Here is an 11,315-nt window from a genome sequence, read left to right as displayed (position 1 = left end):
AAATTGAATCATTGAAGCAATTTCTGAAGAACTCAATGAGGTATCATGTCATTAGTCTGTATTTTAAGTAAGATTATAGTAAGATTAATATAATTTATCATTCAGACTTTTTACCATGTTAACCTTTTCTTCAATTAGTCCGAAAGTTGAGCGTTAATGGGTGATATAATATTTTAAAAATTAACTATACTGAACATATGTAATAAATTAATAATAGGTGGATATTCAGTATTAGCCTGAGGATATGGAGTTTTTCAATAGTTAAGATGAAGCAAAATATTTATACATTAAGTTTAGAACACTTTACTAAATCAAGTCATTTTCTCACCTCACCTAGGTTTTCCTGGTTCTTTGCTTACAGCATAGCAGTTTTTATATTGAACACCAATTCAAACTAATAATAAAGATATGGTTATTATATTTTTTGAACCATAACCTCTATTGATAGTGATAATGGAACAAAACATTTGAAATTGCCCCTGACCTAAGAAAAAATAATCTAAGCCATAAGTTGTTATGTATATCTTGTCATACATGTGACATACTTTCTCTCAATCTCTTTCAACAGCAAAACCGTTTTAAAAATATATACCATATTTAGAGAAGTCTAATAGATTTAAGAAAAGACATTGTATAATAATAGTTAATATTACCCAAGAGTTCTTTAGCAAGAATTAGTGTTTCACTGTACTAGGCACTTTTGTTGATTAAAAAGTACAATAAATTATAATTCTACTCTTAAAGAGAGTGTAATATAATATAATTTAATAGATGTGAGCTATCAACATGAGGCAGTACAAGAAGTCATGACATTTCAGAAGACGGAATTGCTGAGGACTGTTAGATGAAGGAGTCAATGTGTGTAAAGTGCTGGTTGTGGCTGTAATCTTGACTTAGTGCTTGTTATGTCACATGCTAGTTATGTGACCTTGGCTAAATATCCTGAGACAAGGTTCTCAAAATAAAGATAGTTACCTGACAACCCCACCAAACCACTGGGAAGATTTATCTTACACTTTCAGCTTTTCCCCACTAAATTCTCTTTTTTTTCCTTCAGTTTTCTGTGATATATTTTCTAGAATTCCATCCTCAACCATTTTATTTTTTTAATTCTGTAAAGTCGCAGAGAAACTGCCTGCATTTCTAAAGACCACTTAGACCCCATGTCTTAAAACTGAATCGATAATCAGATTTATTTGAGAGTGTGTTTAAGATGATAGTAGTTGTAATTTTCATACCTATAACTTCAATTACCAGTATATTTAAATTAGGAAAGTAAAAAATATATGGCCATGTTTTCATTTTCAAAAAAGTAACACTCTAGTACCAGGCTGCTGGAACAATTAGAGGGAGAAGGAATGGAAAATTTAGGCAAAGTTTATGAAGATCTGAGCATGTAAGGTAGGGCCAGGTTAAAGGGGTATGTATTTAAGAGAAAGGTTGGCACATCCCCCTGCCCTGGCGTTTTGGACTATAGAAGCATTGGGATAATCTGATCTTTGGAGATTTGCTAAAATTTCTTGTGAAATCATTTTGGTCTTGTGCTTTTAGTGGGCTTGTGTTTTGATAAACTATCTCAGTTTCTTCTATGGAAATTGGTTTGTTCCACATTTTATATCTATTAGGGTCAATTTTCGGAACACATCTATTTTATTGAGGTTTTACATTTTATTTGCACCGAGTTGTGCTATGCAATTTCTTATGATTTTAAAAAATTTCCTGTTTTTATGGGTTTTGTTGTCCTTTCTTATTTTGTATATTCGTGCTTCTTTCTTTTTTCCTTGATTAATTAGCTAGTAGATTCTGTATTTTGTTAATTTTTCCCAAAGAACTAGCATTTTATTCAGTTATTCCACTTTTTTCTGTTTATAACTCATTTTTTGCCATTATTTTAATATTCCCTTCTTTCTTTATTCCATTTATTTTTAACTGTTTCCAAGTTAAATGTTATATTACTCATGAAGAGTTGATATCTTTGTGATATTAAATAAATTCTATTCAAGAATGTATTTCTATTAATTCAGGTGGCTATTTATTTATTTTTATTCTTTAACTTTTTATTTGTAACCATTTAAGGCTATGGTTTTTTCCATGTGATCTTTGCTTTAATTGTATCTCATTGATTCTGATATACATTTTTTTATTACCGTAATTTTTATAAATCTGAGTTTTCAGTTCCCCTTTGGTTCCAATTGTTTAATAGAGAGTTCTTTAACTTTAGGAAGGGCTATTCATATTTTGATTTTGTTATTAATTTTTATATTTTTAATATGAAAGAATGACCTTTTTATCATTTCTACTTTATGAAGCTCATTGAGATTTTCTTGGGATCATAATATACAGTCTGTCTTCGTGAATTTTTGTATTATTAGAAAGTATGTATATTTTCTATTTTTGCATGCAGAGTCTGTAATATATTCCTAAATTTACTTTATTGGTTATGTTGTTTAGGGTCTCTCTTTTTTTATTTTTTGTACACTTGACCTGTCTTGGACTGACAGTAATATATTAAAGTTGTGTATTATTGTGTGATTCTGGTTATTTCTCTTTGCATCTCTTGTAGTTTCTGCTTTATGAAGTGATATTCTATGAAATTTGGTACATAAATATTCAAAACTTTATATTTCTGTTGTGATTCATGGCCTTTTGCCTAATGACATGTCATTTATTATCTTCTTTAATGCTTCAGGTACTGAATTCTAACTTGTCAGCTATTAAGATCACAACTCCTTCCTTCTTTTCATGTGCATTTTTTTTTTTTTTGGTATGTCTTGGCCCATCTCTTTATATTTAAACTTTCTGAATTACTTTGTTTTAGGGGTTTCTCTTATATCCAGCATGGAGCTGGATTTTGCTCTGTAAACTAAAGTAACTTTTTCTTTTAATATATGAGTTAAGTCCATTTGAATTCATTAATATCATTGATAGTTTTGGTCTCTGTTATCTGTATATGTATCATGTTTCCTTTTTCTTTTTTTTTTTACATTCTTTTGGTATTTAGGAAGGTTTGTATTTTTTGTTCTAGTGGTTACTTTTATAAAAGTATTTTTATATTTTTTAAAACATATAATGCCCTTAGTACCACTGTTTCTTACTTAGGCTTCTATTTAGTTTATGAGTTTCAGATGATAACCTTTGATTCTCACCTAATGCTTGTGTTGGTAGGTACATAGATAGCTTATAATTTATTCTTAATTTTTGAAATAATTTTATCTTTTTTTCACTTTCTCCCATTGTTTGATTAACTATATCTTCACATTTTGCTCGTTTATTTCTAGACTGAGTTTTAAAATTTTTATGTCTACAATTTCTTCTTTAATTATATTTAATTTATATCGAAATGTTAGTTTTCTCTGCTTTGTGATTGTCTTTATTTCTGTCTTTCTGTCTTCCTTTTGTATTTTCTGCAGCTGAAAAATTTTGATTTCTCTTTATTTTTTGATGAGAAAATTTGAGGTACAGAGAAGTTTAATGAGAAGGTTGGGTTCACACTAAGAATGGAGATTATGACCCAGGTCTTTTGACTTTCAACATGGGACCTTCCTGAACTACACTAAATTCAAAAGGACTGTCAATGAATAACAGAATTAAGTCTATAGAGAGACTAAATATACAAATGGACAATGGCCAAACCATATATATGAATAGAATTCTGACCCACTATCTGCATCAACCTGCCCAGGAAACCAATCCATTATTTACAATAAGTAGCTCAGGAAGCCAATTTGCTATAAATCAGACTTGTAGAAAGTCAGACTGCTAATTCTAGTAACAATGAAGGAAACCAAACAATACCCCTATTATAATCTACCTCAAATGACTAGGACTTGATTAATAATTAGTAACTTCCTTAATTTTCATTGATGCTTCCAAGTTAGGACTAACCAGAAAAAGTCAAATATGTACCCCTGACCAATCACATAGCATGCCCCACTTCTAGTTAGCCAGCTTACAATTTCCCCATGCCAACAACCTCCATTCAAGACATACCTGAAGCCTTATCTTTTTTTCCACTACAGAACTTTCTTACCTCTCTACCTGCTTTGAGTCTCTGCCCAAGTGCAAGTGACAGTAGCTAACTCCTTTGCTATAGCAAGCTTTGAATATATGGCCTTTGCTTGTTTTAACTTGGTTTGTCTTCATTTATATCCACACTGCTCTTACTTATAATCGAATATTTCCTTCCACATAACTAAAATATGACTCTACCCAGATAGAAAAACCTCCCTCTAAACCCTTTTACTATGGTCTCATCATCATTTCTCCTTCTCCTAGAGCATTGAACTGCCAACAGAGGTCTGCTCCTTGGTCCCTAATGTCATTTCTAGGACCTTTATCTTCCACTGTCATCCCACTTCTCATCTGAGGTTCAGATAATCCATTTAGGCCACCTTATCCCCACTTCTAACATTGGTTACTGGCTTTCATGACCCATTTCTATGTTCATGATGTTACATGGAGCATGTTTATATTCTCTGTCTTTGAGTTGTCTAATAAAGAAACTATTCACATGTGGCTATTTAAGCATTTGAAATGTAGCAACCAAATTGAGATGTGCTGTAAGTATAAAATATGCACTAAATTTTGAAGATGACAAAATAATGTAAAATTCTTAATTTCTGTATTAATTTCAAATTGAAATTTTGGGTTAAACAAAATATATTATTAAAATTAATTTCATCCATTTCTTTTTAAATGTGGCTACTAGAAAATTTGAAATTACATATATGGTACACTTCATATTTCTATTGGCCAGTGCTAGTATCACCCATTTTTTCCACTTCCTCATTACTCTAAAATCTGGCTCTCATGAAACATATTAATAGCCTCCTAATTTCTAAACCTTTTTTTTCCCTTGGTCTCTATTTTCATTGGTATTTTTTTATACTTCATGTAAGTAAAATCTCCACTTTCTTGCTTATCTTCCTCCCTTGATCTCTGTAACTCTAAGCCACTGCAATTCTTATCTAATTTATCTGATTACTGTTCTTCTGTCCTTTCACTGGCTTCTCTCCTTTGTTAAAAGACATGCTCTGCTTGTCTTTTTTTCACTCTTTTCCTTAAGATGTTTCATCCATTATAATGCCGTAATCATTGCATAACTGAAAACGATCAAATTGCCATCTCTAGGCCTGCCTCTTCTTGTTAGCTACAGTATTTTATCTGCAATTATCTATCAGATGTTTCTACTTGGATACCCTGTCATCAGATTGAAAATTTCATATCTAAAGCAAAACACACCATTTTGCTCTCAAAACCAGTTCTTTTCTATTTCTGCTGGTGATGTCATGATTCTCTTTATTACCCAATTTGAAACCTCTGAATTAAGCTGGATGCTTTTCTCTCTCCCATCCATTCAGTCAGGAAGACCTTAAGGCTCTCCCTTTCTAATGTATCTTGATTCCAGTCCTTCTCTCTGGTGCCAGAGATGGATGTCCTCATGTTCTGTTCAGACAGCTGCTTCTTTCTGAACCCAGAGTACCTGGGAGTATGGCATGGATATGAAACATCATGGGATGTGGTGGGGAGTGATGATGGCTTTTTCCTAGATAATTTTTCCAAAGTAATTTATTCACATTAAAAAAATTTGCTAACAGATAACTTTTTTATCTCATGAATGAAACTAGGATAAAAAAGAGAAACTGTTCTTTTAAAGTCACAGAGGCAGCATTCTTTATTTGGAGGTAAAGAGTTAAATGTAGACATACAGGAAGAGAAGACAATGAAAGCCCAGTATACACATTAGAAGAGTTGAAGACAAAAGAAGTGAACCTTATCACTCAAATCATATTGACTATGAAATTTATTGAAGTCTCAGTGTTCTGAAATTCTCTTTATAGGACATATATTGGGATTTTGAAAAAGGCCACTAAAGCTTCTGCATAATTGACAATATTTTCAGATATTTAATATTTTGTTGCATTGGGTTTTAAGCCCCCCTTCCTCCCTTCCTTTTCTTTTTGGATAGAAAAGTAGTTCATAGGGAGACAATTAATTGCTTTGACATCTTCTATGTATTGATATTTTTTGGCCACAGGAAGACACTCCATAATTCTCAAAGGTACAAGACAGAAAACCGCGTGGAAGCAAAGCATAAAAATATTTGCGTGGCCCTGTATAGAAGTTACTTAGGCAATTCAGATAAAATATAAACACTGTCTAATACAAAGTCATATCTGAATTTTGGCAAGCTGGTAAGATGAAAATTCCAAGGTACTGTGCCCTGTTCCCATTCCTGCCATTGACACGATACACTAGATTTTTCCTTCAAGTTCTACAAAACACTTAATAAAGACAGATCATTCCCTTTAGTTCATCTTCCCATGAAAGCTTTCACTTCTTTGTCATTTTGTAATTAAAATTTGTGACATTATTCCTATGTTGTCTATCTTAGTTAAAGGATCAGTGAGTACAGAGTTAGGCATGGCAAAGACATGTTGTAATTTTAATTTTGATGTACCCAGTCTCATGTTTCTATCCTCTAATCAGATTCTCATCTAATTATCTTCTCCTGCTTTTCCAGGAAGAGGTATTTCTGATACTGGTATCATTTGTTTTAGTTTACTGAGTCGCAAACTTGAGTGTGCATAAATGTAATTTAGAGGAGCTAATTTAAAATACAGATTACAAGTCACCAGTCCCAAAGATGCCAATTCAGTAGATCTATGATAAGAATTTTAATAGGGTCTCTAGTTGTTGAGATGCAGGATGTTGTAAGATCATACTGTGAGCATTACTGGCTTCTTAATTTAAGAAAATTCATTACCTTTCCTAAGTTATGTGTGCATATTAATTAATATTTTCTATTGTAGAATACAAGTTGTATATCCCTGTATATGAATTTTAGATATCAGAAGGTCTGGGAAAGGCGTGTGAGGTTAAAATGATTTAAATACAAGTTTTAAAGTAATATTAAAATATGTTTTCCCTTTAGGAAGCTTCTGTTTTTTTTTTTGTTTGTTTTTTGTTTTTTAACATCTTAAGTAGAAAACAATCAGTCTTATTTGTATAACTCATCAATGGAACAGCTAGGCAGCAGTTAGCCAAGTGAAGAGATGGGTAGGATCCCATTTTTAGTTTCATCTAAAATTTTTGTTACTTTTGAAGAAGAAAAGTATTATTGAGATTGATGAAAAAAGCCTCCCCTTTTTATTGTAATAAAATATGCATAACATAAAATTTACTATTTTAATCATTTTTAAGTGTATGGTTTGGTAATATTAGGTACATTTACATTGTTGTGTAATCATCACCACCATCCATCTTGAGAGCTTTTTCATCTTCCTCAACTGAAACTGTGTACTTATTAAACACTAGCTCCCCATTTCTCCCTTCCCCCAGCCCCTGGCAACCATTATTTTTCTTTCTGTCTCTATGAATTTGACTACTGTAGGTACCTCATATAAGTGGACTCATACTCAAATATTTGTCCTTTTGTGACTGGCTTATTTCACTCAGTGTAACAGTTTCAAGGTTCATTCATGTTGTAGCATGTCAGAAGTTTCTTCCTTTTTTAAGTCTGAGTAATATCCCGTTGTATGTATATGTTACATTTTATTTATTCATTCATCCATCGATGGACACTTGGGTTGTATTCAGCTTTGACTTTTGTAAATAATGCTGCTATGAACATGGGTATGTACATATCTGTTCAAATGAGAAAGGCTTTTTTCTAATTTAGGAAAAACAACCGTAGATATTAATTTCTATGTTTTTTAGATACATAAAGATTTTCCTTCCTGAGCCACCTACTCATAAAGTGGGTATAATGCTACCACTTGCTTGCAGAACATAGAAATCCCTTGGTGGAAGGTCTGCTGCATTATTATTTATTTATGTTCTGTTCTGACACAAATAACGTGCTTGCTCAACAGACAGTGAAGTCTGCAGTTGAAATACCACTCTGGAACTGGAGTACAGGGTTGCCAGCCAGTGACCTGGAACCAATCCATATGCAATAGCTCCACAGCATACATAATACAGAGGTATGAGAAAAAATAAAAATACATCAGAGTACTCATTAAATCTTTAGCAGACTTGTTTCCAGCTTAGCTTTTTCTGTCCTTACAAGAGAGAAATGAGTCTTATTAATGACACAGTACCAAAAACATGGAGTATAATGTAGATGTGCTTTGAAAAAGAGGTAAGTATAGAAAGAAAGAAGACAAAGAGAACCAGAGCCTTTGCTGGATTATTGGGTTAAGCAGAGGCCTAGGAATGAGAGAATGCTGCTATGCCGTATCTTCTCTTGGCAGCCTTTCCTGACTCCCCCAGTCTGTGTTGGTGCTCTCACAGCACCCTATGAGCAGCTTCCCATAACACCCCTTTCCTAGTTTAAAAGGAAATAAAGCACTCTCCTAACTCTTCTGGAGTTTATACTCTGATTATAGAGAAGAGGACAGTTTAATATAAGCAAAGAAACCAAGAAGTAACAGACATAATGAAAAGTAGAGACCATGGTGCTTTAGAGAAAAAGAAAATTTATATGGCTAATGCATTTGGAAGCTGACTCAGGTAGAAATTGGAAAGGGAAATGTTTAGCTAGGATTGGAAGAATAGGTGGATCTAGTAGGTGGAGAAGAAAAAGAGGGGCTCTCTCTTTAAGAGCTGTTAACTTATATAGGTTAATACAAAGATGGAAAGCAAAACTTGGTCAGATTTTATTTTTTTTTGCCAGTACTAGAATGTTCTTTCTCAAAAAGCGCTCACAGTTTTAATCCAACCAGCTCTCCCCCTTATAAACACTTCTATATTAAAAAAGCTTCCTTTCCATAAGTAGTTGTTGTTGTTGTTGTTGTTGTTGTTGTTTTGAGATAACTAGACGTCACAGTTTGACAAAGTTTGACAAGATTATCTCTTTTCAAGGACTTGTAATAGTGTCAGGAACAATTTAGCTACCTCTTACAACTTTGCAATTTGGGTCAAACTGTAGAACTTGCTGGTTAAATTCTGAGTACACATCAGAGTGTCAGATTGGAGTTTGGCAGAACTCCATTCTTTACATTCATTGATAACTTTGTGCAAAGATTGCCAAAAGAGTTAAGAACATAAGATGAGACTTCAGGATTCTTTATATCTGGTGATATTGGTGGTTTTGTAGATTTCCTTATCTTCGAATCAGCAATTCTAATGAGCAGCTTACTTGCAAATGTGCGCAATAAATACTCACTAAAGAGCAATTAGAACAAATAACCATTGAGCATTCAAGGAAGAGGGAGTTTACACATTTCCCTAAAGTAATTAACATTCCTTTTTCTTGTTTTGCTTAAATTTTGTTTTTACCTAAATTACCTTAATGCCTCCCTTAGTGAAATAGTTTAAAATAAGAGTAGCTGGAATTGGATCTTTCTTGATTAAGTGCTAAAACTACTGAGGTTAATTAGACCAGAACTGTTTGAAGCTGTTGAGTACAGATCAGTGGTCCTGAATTTTTCCAAGGAAGTCTTTGTTATGTCTCGTATTAGGCCTGGATTTTAAGAAATGGAGGTCCATGCTATCATCCTTTGATGTTTGTATCTGCATGTTTTAAAAAACAAAACTCAAAGAGGGTTTGTGACTTGGAAGCATTATCTTGAGTTGGGAGGACTTCTTCCTTCTCACATCTCGCTTTAAAAACAGTACAAGTTGCGTCACCCCAAGTGGAGCTGAGGTGAGGCTTAACAGAAGTGTTCTGAAAGTCTAGCCTTGTAGTAGAGAAGAAGTAAGAATTTCTAGAAATTAAATGTTTACAACCTCTAAACTGGAGGGTGTCAGCTAAAAGAAATATGTCCCTGTTATTCCCAAAGCACATCTCTTACAAATACAATGGCTCTCAACTTTTTGACTATTTTCCAGTGGAATAAGAACATGAGATAACAATAAAGCATCCCTGTTAAGCTACCCGCTCTTTCCTCCACCCCTCACCCCAGGAGTGAATTTCATATAACTGTTTTAACAATAAAAGTGTGAGTGAATCATATTAGAACCACATTTCATGCTTGCCTTAAAGACCTATCAGTGCAAAATTAAAGACCCAAAATACTGCAGGAACAAACATAACATCATCACAAACAGCCATTGAGAAACTGGATTGATAATGTTGAAACTAGATGAAACATTCTTTATGATTAAAAAACAAGAGTTGAAATAACAACCAGAAGCAATTCATTCATTCATGCAGCCTACAAATATATACTGAACACCTGTAATGTTCCAAATATGCTATGGGTTGGGTACATAGTGGTGATAAAACAGCCATGACCATGCTCTTACACAGTTTATAATCTAGTGAGAGTGACAAGCTTTAAACAAATTAATTATAATTCTGGAAACTGGTATGGAATACAAGTACAGAGTTATGGTCATGATGCTATATAATATTTGTGAGGTAAGTTGTGAAATACAGCATTAGTCTTTGTAAAAGCTAAGAAAAAGGCTAAGAGGTGGGGGAAAAATTCTAGTATTAAATTAGTTTTAGTTTTTATAACTAAATTTAAGTAATGCTTAATAAATCATTTAGTGGGTTACTAGTAATTACCCTCACACATTCATAACAATAAGTCTGTGGCATTTCATGTCAGTTATCCAGCCCATACAACCAAAGAAGGGACTCACAATTTTGACTTAGATAATATCAGGAGGGACCTTGCAGCTCTCAAAGTACAGAAGACCACAGTTTAAGAATTTTTAGCCTAGACCAAAAGGTTAGTAAATTGCAGCCTGTTATTGTATGCCCAGTGAGCTAAGAATTTTTTTACATTTTTTTACATTTTTTTACATTTTTAAATGATTGGAAAATAAATAAAAGAAATAATCTTTTGTGATATGTGAAAATTATATAAAATTCAAATTTTAGTATCCATAAATAAAGGTTAATTGGGACACAGCCACCCTCTTTTGTTTATGTATTATCTATGGCTGCTTTTGTGCTACAAAGGCAGATTTGAGTAGTTGTGACAGAGGCCTTACTATCTGGACCTTTACAGAAAAAGTTTGCTTTTTCTGTGGCCTATAGTGATTTAAATAAGTCCCTATTAGCAACATCACCAGTTCTCAATGTTACAACTTTTCTTAAAAGGTCTTAGAAATAAGATCCTCATCATATTGATCCAAACTCTTTATGATAGTTAATTTTGTTTCAACTTGACTGAATCATAGAGCGTCCAGACATTTGACTAAATATTATTTCTAGGTATGTCTTTGAGGATGTTTCTGGATGAGATTAGCATTTAAACAGTAGACTGAGCAAATCAGATTGTATTCCCTGATGTACTCTTCTAATCCACTGAGGGCCTGAATAGGACAAAAAGGTAGAGGAAGGGAGAATTTGCCCTTTT

Source organism: Pteropus alecto, unplaced genomic scaffold (genome assembly GCF_000325575.1).
Source record: "Pteropus alecto unplaced genomic scaffold, ASM32557v1 scaffold88, whole genome shotgun sequence".
NCBI classification, from domain to species: domain Eukaryota; kingdom Metazoa; phylum Chordata; class Mammalia; order Chiroptera; family Pteropodidae; genus Pteropus; species Pteropus alecto.
Note: the sequence above shows the minus strand (reverse complement) of the source record.